The sequence below is a fragment of the Salmo salar genome, unplaced genomic scaffold (genome assembly GCF_905237065.1).
Source record: "Salmo salar unplaced genomic scaffold, Ssal_v3.1, whole genome shotgun sequence".
NCBI classification, from domain to species: Eukaryota; Metazoa; Chordata; class Actinopteri; order Salmoniformes; family Salmonidae; genus Salmo; species Salmo salar.
In genome coordinates this window covers 104,554-116,170 of record NW_025547605.1, presented here as the reverse complement: position 1 = coordinate 116,170, position 11,617 = coordinate 104,554, and positions in this window count along the sequence as shown.

Genomic DNA, 11,617 nt, shown 5'->3' with positions numbered 1-11,617 from the left:
TGTATATTCTGATGGGTGAGGCCTGAGCTGGAATGTGAAGCTAACTGAAGCTGGCTAGCTTTAGAAAACCAGTATATCAAGCCTGTATCATAGTATACCCCTCAGGCTACGTTCAGGTTTCAGCAAGAGGCAGGTATCAACATGCCGAGTCGTAGGCGACAACCTGGGTTGTATTCATTAGTTTACTCCACAGCCAACAGTTTTAAGATGTTAAATAAAACATAAACCGTTTACTCTAAACGCTGTACAATGTGACCTAAACGGTTTCTGTTGCCGAAACGTTTTGCTACGGTGGGCACTAATGAATACACACAAACTGTTTTGAGGAAGTGTAAGTTGTTGTTAGTCTCTCGAACAATATTTATTTGTCTCTCTTTCACACAACATACCTCCCTGAGTGAAAGGAGTTAACTGTAGATTATAAAGAGAACATGTTTGTTTGTTACTTGTTGTGTTTTAAGCCTGTTTTGAGAAGACAAGTCTATAGACCTATGATACAGTACACTCTTAGAATAAAGGGTTCCAAACGGGTCCTCCGGCCGTCCCCGTAGGAGAACGCTTTTGGGTTCCAGGTAGAACCCTTCTGGCTTCCATGTAGAACCCTCTGTGGAAAGGGTTCTTCACGGAACCCAGAAGGGTTCTACCTAGTACCAAAAAAAGGGTTCTACAAAGGGTTCTCCTATGGGGACGGCCAAAGAACCCTTTTAGATTGTAGATAGTGTAGGAGCGATCACCCTGGGGCACACAGATGGGCACAGAACGAATTCACCCCACGCATCTAATTTATATCCAAAACATTTTAAGGAGAGTAGGACTATTATAACACTGTCCACCAAAAATATAATTAACTATATGAATACACACAACAATACCATCAACTATATTAATACACATAACAATACCATCAACTATATTAATACACACAACAATATCATCAACTATATTAATACACATAACAATATCATCAACTATATTAATACACACAACAATATCACCAACTATATTAATATACATAACAATATCATCAACTATATTAATACACATAACAATATCACCAACTATATTAATACACATGACAATATCATCAACTATATTAATACACACAACAATATCACCAACTATATTAATACACATAACAATATCACCAACTATATTAATACACATAACAATATCACCAACTATATTAATACACATGACAATATCATCAACTATATTAATACACACAACAATATCACCAACTATATGAATACACACAACAATATCATCAACTATATTAATACACACAACAATATCATCAACTATATGAATACACATAACAATATCACCAACTATATTAATACACACAACAATATCATCAACTATATTAATACACATAACAATATCACCAACTATATTAATACACACAACAATATCATCAACTATATGAATACACACAACAATATCATCAACTATATGAATAATACACATAACAATATCATCAACTATATTAATACACATAACAATATCCTCAACTATATGAATACACACAACAATATCATCAACTATATTAATACACATAACAATATCACCAACTATATTAATACACACAACAATATCATCAACTATATGAATACACATAACAATATCATAAACTATATTAATACACACAACAATATCATCAACTATATTAATACACACAACAATATCATCAACTATATTAATACACATAACAATATCATCAACTATATTAATACACATAACAATATCATCAACTATATTAATACACATAACAATATCCTCAACTATATGAATACACACAACAATATCATCAACTATATTAATACACATAACAATATCACCAACTATATTAATACACACAACAATATCATCAACTATATGAATACACATAACAATATCATCAACTATATTAATACACATAACAATACCATCAACTATATTAATACACATAACAATACCATCAACTATATGAATACACACAACAATCGTCGTCTTACCTTTTATCTCTCAATAGAAACAGAGTCTGAATGATCATTCGGTCGTCGAAAGTTACTTTCGTTTGCTCTGCTCATTTACATATCAGGTTCTACCTGTTCTCTCTCCGAGTCCCTCTCTCTTTACAGCTCTTACAATGAGCCTTGGCAAACATTCTACAACTGTCTGGAAGTCTATTGGAGGGATGGTGGTGTTCTATTGTGTTGAGACCTGGTGACTGAGACGGCCGTGGCATATTGTGAAACATCAGCAAGTTCAGCAGTCTTCATCACTGAAGCTCCTGCCAATCGTGCCCCAACAAACACCAATCACTAAGCTCTTCCCGAGCAGGGTCACAGTCTCTCCTGGTTGCAACTCCTCTCTCCCCAGGGGTAGCAGCTCCTCTCTCCCCAGGGGTAGCAGCTCTTCTCTCCCCAGGGGTTGCAGCTCCTCTCTCCCCAGGGGTTGCAGCTCCTCTCTCTCCCCAGGGGTAGCAGCTCCTCTCTCCCCAGGGGTAGCAGCTCCTCTCTCCCCAGGGGTAGCAGCTCCTCTCTCCCCCAGGGGTGGCAGCTCTTCTCTCCCCAGGGGTAGCAGCTCCTCTCTCCCCAGGGGTAGCAGCTCCTCTCTCCCCAGGGGTAGCAGCTCCTCTCTCCCCAGGGGTAGCAGCTCCTCTCTCCACAGGGGTAGCAGCTCCTCTCTCCCCAGGGGTAGAAGCTCCTCTCTCCCCAGGGGTAGCAGCTCCTCTCTCCCCAGGGGTAGCAGCTCCTCTCTCTCCCCAGGGGTAGCAGCTCCTCTCTCTCCCCAGGGGTAGCAGCTCCTCTCTCCCCAGGGGTAGCAGCTCCTCTCTCCCCTAGGATGTGAAGACATTGGTGGCTTAGCACATAGCCAGTAGGGGGGTCCGGGACAGAATTTCAACAGCTAAAACCATGAATACAACACCAGTGTATTGCCAAAAATCACTCAAGAACTTCAAACATAGACTCTGACCTGTCTAATGAGCCAAACTGATTAAAGAATCCCACAGTACCTAATCTCTCTCTCTCTCTCTCTCTCTCTCTCCACACACACACACACACACACACATACATACAGACTCACAAACAGTGCAGTAATTAGAACCCCTATAGCAGCTATAAGTAATACAGTCTACTGTACACTCCCCTCCTTTGCCTCTCTCCATCACTTTCTCTGTGTCGTCTGTTGCTGTTTCTGTGTCTTGTCTGGTTTCTCTCTCCATCATATCCGATTCTTCTGTTGCTGTCTCTGTGTTTTGTCTGGTGTCTCTCCATCATATCCTATTCTTCTGTTGCTGTCTCTGTGTCTTGTCTGGTGTCTCTCCATCATATCCTATTCTTCTGTTGCTGTCTCTGTGTCTTGTCTGGTGTCTCTCTCCATCATATCCGATTCTTCTGTTGCTGTCTCTGTGTCTTGTCTGGTGTCTCTCCATCATATCCTATTCTTCTGTTGCTGTCTCTGTGTCTTGTCTGGTGTCTCTCTCCATCATATCCTATTCTTCTGTTGCTGTCTCTGTGTCTTGTCTGGTGTCTCTCTCCATCATATCCTATTCTTCTGTTGCTGTCTCTGTGTCTTGTCTGGTGTCTCTCTCCATCATATCCTATTCTTCTGTTGCTGTCTCTGTGTCTTGTCTGGTGTCTCTCTCCATCATATCCTATTCTTCTGTTGCTGTCTCTGTGTCTTGTCTGGTGTCTCTCTCCATCATATCCTATTCTTCTGTTGCTGTCTCTGTGTCTTGTCTGGTGTCTCTCCATCATATCCTATTCTTCTGTTGCTGTCTCTGTGTCTTGTCTGGTGTCTCTCTCCATCATATCCTATTCTTCTGTTGCTGTCTCTGTGTCATGTCTGGTATCTCTCTCCATCATATCCTACTCTTCTGTTGCTGTCTCTGTGTCTTGTCTGGTGTCTCTCTCCATCACCAGAATAATTGGTGAGGGTTAGGCCTACTACAATACAACATTCAAAACATGAAAACACAACTACATAACTAGCCTCTTCAACCTCTCTTTCGTATCGTCTGAGATCGCTAAAGATTGGAAAGCTGCCGCGGTCATCCCCCTCTTCAAAGGGGGTGACACTCTAGACCCAAACTGTTACAGACCTATATCTATCCTACCCTGCCTTTCTAAAGTCTTCGAAAGCCAAGTTAATAAACAGATCACTGACCATCTCGAATCCCACCGTACCTTCTCCGCTATGCAATCTGGTTTCAGAGCTGATCATGGGTGCACCTCAGCCACGCTCAAGGTCCTTAACGATATCATAACCGCCATTGATAAAAGACAATACTGTGCAGCCGTATTCATCGACCTGGCCAAGGCTTTCGACTCTGTCAATCACCGCATTCTTATCGGCAGACTCAATAGCCTTGGTTTCTCAAATGATTGCCTCGCCTGGTTCACCAACTACTTCTCAGATAGAGTTCAGTGTGTGAAATCGGAGGGCCTGTTGTCCGGACCTCTGGCGGTCTCTATGGGGGTGCCACAGGGTTCAATTCTCGGGCCAACTCTTTTCTCTATATACATCAATGATGTCGCTCTTGCTGCTGGTGAGTCTCTGATCCACCTCTACGCAGACGACACCATTCTGTATACATCTGGCCCTTCTTTGGACACTGTGTTAACAAACCTCCAAACGACCTTCAATGCCATACAACTCTGCAACAAAGTATCCTTCACTCACAACCACCAGCTGCCTCTAATTGGAGGTCATTGAAAAAACACAACATAGAAAGAGAAACCTAGAATAAACATAGAAATGGAAAATATAGAACATACATCAAAACCCCGAAACACACAAAGCTAACACCCCTCTGCCACGCCCTGACCAAACTACAATAACAAATAACCCCTTTTACTAGTCAGGACGTGACATTTATCCCATGTGTAACTCTGTGTTGTTTCTGTCAAACTGCTTTGCTTTATCTTGGCCAGGTCGCAGTTATAAATGAGAACTTGTTCTCAACTGGCCTACCTGGTTAAATAAAGGTACATAAAATAAGAAATAACACAGAACTCTCAACTAGTTTCATCAAACAGAAAAACAACAAGAAAGCTGGATAAACACATTCAGATTTCTAGATGCTGCACTTTTCTTTTGCATTTTAGGGGTCATAGGTCAGATCAGTGGTCATGGTTGATATTCATGGACTAAAAAACAAACTTGAAACCATTTTTCTCAGATTCACTGTTTGTGTAGATGCTGTTTGTCTTTTCTAGGACAGTAGTTCAGGTGGCTGTTTGTGTAGATGCTGTTTGTCTTTGTAGGGCAGTAGTTCAGGTGGCTGTTTGTGTAGACTGCTCCTTGTCTTTTCTAGGGCAGTAGTTCAGGTGGCTGTTTGTGTAGACTGCTCCTTGTCTTTTCTAGGGCAGTAGTTGGCTTCCCTTGTACCTTAGTCTGCCTCCTGTCCCTCCTATCTCCATGGTTGCACCTTCCTGAAAACAATGACTTCATACTTTGCTGAAACCTGTTCTGCCAGTTCATGTCCTTAAAGACTAGAATGTTCCATTGTGGTTACCCAAAAAGATGACAAAATAGTTCACACATTCATCATCCAGGGTTACTGTCAAACAGACATGTGACATTTCTGGTTCGTCCATAACTTGTTTCCTGCTTGTAGCAGGCCGTGTTAACAGGAATCCTTTTCTCTAACTAGAAATAAATGTGATTTTGTCACGCTTGTCGTCGGTGATGGAGGACCAAAACGCAGCAGGTACGTGAATGCTCATCTTGATTTTTAATTATCTTCAAAAATGAACATACAAAATAACAAAGAACGAACAATCGACAAAAAACAGTCTGACTAGGCACAAGGCTATACACAGAACAATCACCCACCAATCACACACACAAACACACCCTCATATATGGGACTCTCAATCAAAGGCAGATAGACAACACCTGCCTTCAACTGAGAGTCCCAACCCCAATTAACCAAACATAGAAACACACACACCAGACTAACCATAGAATACAAACACATAGACCATCAACCAAAAACCCGGAAATACTAAATCAAACACCCTTTACACAAACACACCACCCCGAACCACATAAAACAAATACCCTCTGCCACGTCCTGACCAAACTACAAAAACAATTAACCTTATACTGGCCAGGACGTGACACACCACCTCTGTCGTGTACCAGTTCACCACTGGCCTGAAATAAACCCTCAATTCAGAGGTCAGGTCTTAGTCTTACGGATCCTGGATCCACCCGTGCACGGTTTCCAGCAGTTCCTTGGGACGACAGAGGCAGGTATTGAGATCCGGCTCGAAGGACCAAGTTGTCACGAGAATTTTCATCCCAATGTTATTAACTCAAAACTCACTATATGCTTTGACCAATTCCCCGGGGTTGTAAGGCCCCGGTTAATAGAAGAATTCGACAAAGTCCCAGAAGTCAGCAAAAGGTTAGTTCTTTATTGAGAGAGCTCTTAATATCATACAATGTACACAGCCTTTTATACCTAACATTTGGTCATAACATATGTCATACTCCTTACAAATGCCCCTCCTCTTCTTTAACCTGTCTGGGCTAGGGGGCAGTATTTTCACGGCCGGATAAAAACGTACCCGATTTAAACTGGTTACTACTCTTTTCCAGTATATTCGGATATAAAACACTCCAAAGTTTGTAAAATTGTTTGAATGGTGTCTGTGAGTATAACAGAACTCATATGGCAGGCCAAAACCTGAGAAGATTCCATACAGGAAGTGCCCTGTCTGGCCCATAAATGGCATTCTTCTGCTTCTGTGGCATCTCTATTGAAAATACAGCATCTCTGCTGTAACGTGACAATTTCTAAGGTTCCAATAGGCTCTCTGAAGGAGAATGAGTTATGAATTAACAGGTATAAATGATGGGTTATGAATTAACAGGTATAAATGATGGGTTATGAATTAACAGGTATAAATGATGGGTTATGAATTAACACATCCCCTGCGAGCCCAGGCATTTCAATACCTTCAGGATTTCTTACGGTCCATGTGCAATGTATATGGTTATCTCTGTCTCTCTCTCCATCTCTTCTTTAACAAGCAGCCATGTTGTTGTCATTCCACTAGGGACCTGTTTTCAGCTTTTTAAGTCTCCAGTCAATAACCGGTGTACTGGAATGATCCCTCTACACCCTTTACACATGTACTGCACTGGGATTATCCCTCTACACCCTTTACACATGTACTGCACTGGAATAATCCCTTTACACCCTTTACACATGTACTGCACTGGGATTATCCCTCAACACCCTTTACACATGTACTGCACTGGGATTATCCCTCTACACCCTTTACACATGTACTGCACTGGAATTATCTCTCTATACATGTACTGCACTCAGGGTACAATTACATGAAATTTTCTCAAGAGCAATTCCTGAGGGGGACACCAAAAGTAGTGCTGTAACACATAGCCTACATTGTAATATGGTAAATGTATATTGAGGAACCAAAGAAATAAGGTGTTTGCCGTACTCCTAACTACCGGTACCCAAAACTACACAACTAATCACAACAGCAATACCATTGCCTTTAACAAATCTTAGTTCAGTCACCAGTTTAAGTTGAGAGTGGGGGTATCCATGGCATTTTCCAATTATGTTCCTATTTTACTAGTCCAAAAAATTGAGAACCTTTAATAATGTTGCCAAACAAAGACTCAACAAACTTACCTGAGACTCCCTGTCTCTGCCAGTCTGTCCCTGCATATCTGTCCCCAACTCTGCTGTCTGTGTGCCATCTGTTGCCTGCTCTGCCTAATGACATCATTGTGAAACATTTCCATTAGAATTTCATTTCTTTCTTATGAACTTTTTATCAACTAGTCTTTGAGATATTAGGCTACTAGGGATCTTACTATGCGTTTTGGTGTATTGAAAAATACTCTGATGTCCGTCTTTTATTTTTCTGCCATTAGTCTAGTCGCTAATGCTAACTAGCTATTATCTCCGACCATGAGTTCACTAAGCTACTCTCCTCCTGTTAAAGAGGAGGTCTGTTGGACGGAGAAAGAAGCTCTGGGGCTGAACATTGTCGTGAAAGAGGAGGAGGAAGAGGAGGCTGTTACAATACAAAAACAAGTAGAGGGTGAGGCTGTTACTGTGAAAGAAGAAGAGAAAGGCGTTACAGAGAAAGAAGAGGAAGACGCGTTCAGAGTGAAAGAGGAGGAGGATGTTACAGTAAAAGAAGAGGAGGATGCAGTTTATGGAGTGAAAGAGTGAAAGAAGAGGAGGAAGAGAAAGAAAATGAAGACGTTTTTGGAATGAAGGATGAAGAGGGGGAGATTACTGTCACATTAGAGGAGGACGAAGAAGAGAAGACTGGAGAACTGATTAACACCAGTAAATACAGTGAGTACTATCTAATAAAACAGGGACATTGATCTGATTAACACCAGTAAATACAGTGAGTACTATCTTATAAAACAGGGACATTGATCTGATTAACACCAGTAAATACAGTGAGTACTATCTAATAAAACAGGGACATTGATCTGATTAACACCAGTAAATACAGTGAGTACTATCTAATAAAACAGGGACATTGATCTGATTAACACCAGTAAATACAGTGAGTACTATCTTATAAAACAGGGACATTGATCTGATTAACACCAGTAAACACAGTGAGTACTATCTAATAAAACAGGGACATTGATCTGATTAACACCAGTAAATACAGTGAGTACTATCTAATAAAACAGGAACATTGATCTGATTAACACCAGTAAATACAGTGAGTACTATCTAATAAAACAGAGGCATTGATCTGATTAACACCAGTAAATACAGTGAGTACTATCTAATAAAACAGGGACATTGATCTGATTAACACCAGTAAATACAGTGAGTACTATCTAATAAAACAGGGACATTGATCTGATTAACACCAGTAAATACAGTGAGTACTATCTAATAAAACAGGGACATTGATCTGATTAACACCAGTAAATACAGTGAGTACTATCTAATAAAACAGGGACATTGATCTGATTAACACCAGTAAATACAGTGAGTACTATCTTATAAAACAGGGACATTGATCTGATTAACACCAGTAAATACAGTGAGTACTATCTAATAAAACAGGGACATTGATCTGATTAACACCAGTAAATACAGTGAGTACTATCTAATAAAACAGGGACATTGATCTGGTTAACACCAGTAAATACAGTGAGTACTATCTAATAAAACAGGGACATTGATCTGGTTAACACCAGTAAATACAGTGAGTACTATCTAATAAAACAGGGACATTGATCTGATTAACACCAGTAAATACAGTGAGTACTATCTAATAAAACAGGGACATTGATCTGATTAACACCAGTAAATACAGTGAGTACTATCTAATAAAACAGGGACATTGATCTGATTAACACCAGTAAATACAGTGAGTACTATCTAATAAAACAGGGACATTGATCTGATTAACACCAGTAAATACAGTGAGTACTATCTAATAAAACAGGGACATTGATCTGATTAACACCAGTAAATACAGTGAGTACTATCTAATAAAACAGGGGCATTGATCTGGTTAACACCAGTAAATACAGTGAGTACTATCTAATAAAACAGGGACATTGATCTGATTAACACCAGTAAATACAGTGAGTACTATCTAATAAAACAGGGACACAAACTCTGCAGTTGTTGAACTAATGTGTGATTTTTAAAAGGACATTCTACACTTGAATATGTTTTTGTACTGTCGGAATTGTCCATGAAGTCCTACAGTGATTTAAAAAAAAAAACTTTTCCTGTTGAAAAGTGATATATAAATATCGTAAAGTATAAACACACTAAAAGGAAACAAATAAATGTTTTGAGCAAAATAGTGTTTTTTTAACAACTGCAAACTAGAAGGAGTGAATGATGTCATAGTAAGGCCTCCAAGGAGTTGGCTTGATGGGAAGTCGTGATGTCATCCAATAGGAGGCTGATCTTCATGTGAATATTCATTATTCTTTTTAAAATCCTTCCTGTTCTGTCAAGTTGGTTGTTGATCATTGCTAGAAAGCCATTTTCAAGTCTTGCCATAGACTTTCAAGATGATTTAAGTCCAAACTGTAACTAGGCCACTCAGGAACATTCAATGTCATCTTGGTAAGCTCCTCCAGTGTAGATTTGGCCTTGTGGTTTAGGTTATTGTCCTGTTAGGACAGTTTTTTGTATTCAGATCTCTGAAATGCTCTCTACCTACGTAACATTTAGTGTCTCCTTATGTTACGCTGGGAAAACAGTTTTCATGGGCACAGAAATCCTAAATCATTTCAGAGTTTGCTAAATCCAATGGTTCTAACCGAGAGTCACCTTAACTTTATTGACAACACCCAAATGGTTACTGTCATTAACGCGGTTCTTCAATAATTGCACATAATACTGTAGCTGTTTAGTTACAGTCACATGTTCAACTATCATCAGCTGATCCAGGAAATCATTTTCTGAATGACAGTCACATGACAAACATCACGACATGCAACAACAACCAAAGTGCTTCTTCATTCATTACTCTGGTAAAGACAGTTATGCCGTGCTCCATGTTGGATCCAACATCCCTAACAAATTGATGTTTATAATGTGTTATTGTCTACTTGATTTACTGTAGGGTCTCGTTAGTCTGTTTGGAAACAGAGATACTTAGCTCATCATGTGTAGAGAACTGTTCCTTGATGGATAGGCTATTGTACAACACACAGAGATATTTTCCTATATTTGTTGTTATGGGTCCTACAGTAGGTCTATGTTGTTGTTAGGTGAAGTTATGGGTCTTACAGTAGGTCTATGTTATTGTTAGGTGAAGTTATGGGTCCTACAGTAGGTCTATGTTATTATTAGGTGAAGTTATGGGTCCTACAGTAGGTCTATGTTATTGTTAGGTGACGTTATGGGTCCTACAGTAGGTCTATGTTGTTGTTAGGTGACGTTATGGGTCCTACAGTAGGTCTATGTTGTTATTAGGTGAAGTTATGGGTCCTACAGTAGGTCTGTTATTGTTAGGTGAAGTTATGGGTCCTACAGTAGGTCTATGTTATTGTTAGGTGAAGTTATGGGTCCTACAGTAGGTCTATGTTGTTGTTAGGTGAAGTTATGGGTCCTACAGTAGGTCTATGTTGTTGTTAGGTGAAGTTATGGGTCCTACAGTAGGTCTATGTTATTGTTAGGTGAAGTTATGGGTCCTACAGTAGGTCTATGTTGTTGTTATGGGTCCTACAGTAGGTCTATGTTATTGTTATGGGTCCTAGAGGACACTATGTATGTCATGCAACAACAACCAAAGTGCTTCGTTCATTACATAGGTATGTTTGTTGTTAGGTGAAGTTATGGGCCAATTTGGCAAACAGTGTACAAACCCTCATTGTCAGGCTGATGGAAAAGCCAAAGAGCATTTTACTGGTTGAAGTGTTTTTTAAGTACAAAGTGGTTGATTTGCGATGACGACACAAACATTATATTAAATAGAACATTAAAACGAGCCTTACAATTATAATCCAAAGTAGTGTGAAATGAACTCATAAGCAACCTGGTAATGGAGGTTACTCCCCTGAGTTTTCCCCCATTCAGAATAAATCGTGAAAAACTAAAATCTTTTCTCACCATTTTTGCTCCAGGCAGATATACTAC